This window comes from Magnolia sinica, chromosome 12 (genome assembly GCF_029962835.1).
Source record: "Magnolia sinica isolate HGM2019 chromosome 12, MsV1, whole genome shotgun sequence".
Lineage (NCBI taxonomy): Eukaryota > Viridiplantae > Streptophyta > Magnoliopsida > Magnoliales > Magnoliaceae > Magnolia > Magnolia sinica.
The window spans coordinates 37959460-37962951 of NC_080584.1; the positions used below are offsets into that span (position 1 = coordinate 37959460).

The 3492-nt window shown below is 39.1% G+C and overlaps 1 non-coding gene across 1 annotated transcript; it reads left to right on the forward strand.

Moving 5' to 3' along the window:
* Nucleotides 1-1433: 1433 nt before the first annotated feature.
* Nucleotides 1434-1540, forward strand: LOC131222092 (small nucleolar RNA R71). Its single transcript, XR_009159799.1, has one exon. It is a non-coding gene; the product is annotated as a small nucleolar RNA R71 (small nucleolar RNA).
* Nucleotides 1541-3492: the final 1952 nt, after the last annotated feature.

Genomic DNA, 3492 nt, shown 5'->3' on the forward strand with positions numbered 1-3492 from the left:
ATTTGAGTGCTCATGTTACTGATGGGTTACGTATTCAAAATGATAAAATCTACCAGGTAGTAGAATCTGTCAACCCCGGCCAACACATCCTTAATTACCCCTCTCGGTATACAAACTAAGCAATCAACAAGTTGTAATGTGGTTAAAGTGGGTTTCAGTTCACCCAACCCTAACTGTTTGTAGACCGAGTAAGGAATCAGATTTACGCTCGCTCCTAAGTCAAGAAGTGCATGCTCAATTGGTAGTTCCCAATTACACAACGTATGGTTGGGCTACTGGGATCTTTGTATTTTTATGGCATATCTTTCTTTAGGACGGCACTCATTTTTTCAGTTAAAAAGATTTTCATTAGAATATTTTGTCATCATTTAGTCGTATACAAGTCTTTCAAAAATTTGGCATTTGAAGGTATTTGTTTAACCGCATCCAATAAAGGAATATTAACATTCACTTGTTTTAACACCTCTAGAATGTCCTAAGAGTTAGAGAGGTTTTGGTACAATCAACCGCTGAGGAAATTGAGCAATTGGCTTGCCTTAAGGTTCCGGTTCTAACCCATGTGGGGCAAAGCAAGGTTTATTATCCATGCCTTCTTCCAGGTCCTTAGACTTTTCAGTCCTTACCGGAATAGATTTGTCAATTGCTTTTCCACTCCTAAGAGTGGTGATAAACTTAGCTTGTCCCACATATTGATTTGAAGAGCTTGGGTCGCTAATTTCATATTGTGGTTTAGGGTTAGGGAGAGGTTGGGCCGGAAGGATCCCTTTCTCCCCAATCAAAATTTTTATTTCATGCCCTTGTATGACCTTTGAAAGGTCTTGAATGGCTTACAATATACTCTAACTTAGAAGCTCTTGATCTTGAATATGTTTTAGAACCGGATCCTCTTGAGGTTTCCCTTGATTTGGAATTTGATTGAAGAAACCTTTTTGTCCATTCCTCCAACTGAAATTTGGATAATTTCTCCAACTAAGATTGTATGTATTAAAGGTAGGTCCATTAAAAGGTCTTTGGTAATTGTTCATAACATTAGATTGCTCATTCAACACCTCTTAAAAGGCAGGTATTGTTGGACAATTTTCAATTGTGTGAACATTGCAAGCACAAATACCATAAACAGTTTCTTTAACCTTATCCTTCTTTAGTTCCATGGCCTAGAATTTCCTTATGAGATTAGCCACTTTAGCATTGATATCATTATCCTCTTTTAGAAGGTATAATCCGCCCCTTTCCTTGATTAAGTGGGCCAAGAAGTGGTGCTTGATTTTGGGTAGGTGTCCCATAATTGTGCATTTTCAACAAGTCTATTCAAGTAGTCCCACACATCATCGACATTTTTATTCATGAATTCCCCATTGCACATTGTCTCAACCAATTGGCACATGGAAGATGTCAGACCATCATAGAAAATGTGTGTAATGTGCCACGTTTTAAAACCGTGTTGTGGGCATGAACTGACAAAATCCTTGAACTGCTCCCAACATTGGAAGAATGTTTCATCCTCCTTTTGGGCGAAGTTCATGATTGACTTTCTAAGGGTGTTTGTTTTATGATGTGAAAAAAATTTATTTATAAACTCCCTTATCATATCATTCTATGTATCAATAGATCGAGGACGTAGTGAATCCAACCACGTCTTAGCTTTCTCTTTCAAAGAAAAGGGAAAGAGTTTTAGTCTGACCGTGTCCTTAGACACATTAGGAAAATATAAAGTGGCTATGATCTTGTCAAACTCTTTTAAGTGCAGATATGGACTTTTAGATTCTAATTCATAGAATTTTGGAAGGAGTTGAATCACCCCTGGCTTAATATCCATATGTACTGTATTTTCTGGAGAAACCATGCATCAGGGAGTGCTCACCCCCACCGGTTGTAAATGTCTCGCAAAGTACGAGGCGGGGGTGCTTGACGCACCTCATTCTTATCACGCCCCAAACTCGGAAACCGGGCTCACAAAATTTTCGATCGCCGAATCCGGTGCTGACAGCCTCCGTAGTACCCCATTCTCAGCTCCCAACACGCATGCGCCAGATTCTGATCCTGGGATCATACAAGGAGGATTTTCAGTATGATTTTTTTGTATGGAGCATAACCACAAGTTTACCCAAATCACAAAGGCAACATCATCATCATATATCCACTAACATAAATATTTGAATACAATGCTAAAAGGAAAATACATATATCAAAAATCAAAACTCCAGAAAACCACTGCACGCTCCAAGCTCAATGCTGTTGCAACCTAAGCCACCTGCATGCATCTATCATGCATAAGCTTATAGAAAGCTTAGAGGGTGGTGAAAGTATGTGTAAGGTAAGTGCCAAGTATATAATAAAGCCCACAAATTATACACCATCGAAATAAGCAGAAATACTGACAAGATCATGAATCATACAACATCAAAGTAATGCGAAAATATGTGGTAAGTCCATAAATGCTATCAGCTATACCAAAGCTATGTGATGCAAGGCATGGATGTTATCAGCCATACCAAGGCCATGTAATGCGAAACATAAAATACAATAATAGATGCTAAGGATGCAATGCAATATGCAAATCCTGACAAGTCATTAATACCATCAACCTCATCTAGGCTATATAAGTGCAAAAACATAGTAACCAAAAATGTTAAGTACTGCAAATGCAATGTAATATGAGGTGTGAATGAAATGACCATGCTGGAATGTGAAGTGGGGATGATAGTATGTAGTATCGCAGGCTACGAGGTCCACCACAAGGGACTTCTATCCAAACGAGTCTCATACCTAAGTTTGGATAGTCCGACCCAATGTGGTAAACTCCTGATCTTAGGTTAGTCGCGCGCCCAACCGAAATCCTGGCCATGTGAAGGTACACGTAACAAATAGTTACGCACCACCAGCCCAAGTGGATAGTGAATGAATAAATGAATGGATATGCAATTCCTGCTCAATAAGTCCACATATCAGCATGGTTGTTCCCTGGGAAAATTACCGGGGTCTATTACACTCCACTCCGACTGCCTCTTCCCTAGCTGCACAGCCCAGTGAGTGGAAGAGACCTCACTATTTGTAAGTGTCATAGTTTATAGCCTTGTGTGTTGTCAAATTTGTGGTGCCAAAGACACTACTATGAAGCTCGCATATATGAAGAACAATGCTCTATCAAGATCAATTTTGATTAACAATCACTGTTCACAAGTTAAGACTCGAGAAAGTGAGATTGTTATCAAGATCTCAAGATGCATTTAAGTTCTACCTCAAGATCTCAAGAAGCTTTCAAGTTTTAGCTCCATCAAGACTTCAAAGGTCACATGTCTCCTATGTTCAATGTCCTTACTTCACTCATGAGGTATGACTGACCTTAGGTTGACCTTTAGAGTAGGTCATTTTGGATACATAATTCATATGTTTTCTATAAGTGAGTTTGGTCTGTTCTAAGAATAGTCTTGGACTTTGTTCGACTAGTCCTAGCACTGTTTCGACCTGTCTAAGAAATTCCTATATCAGTCG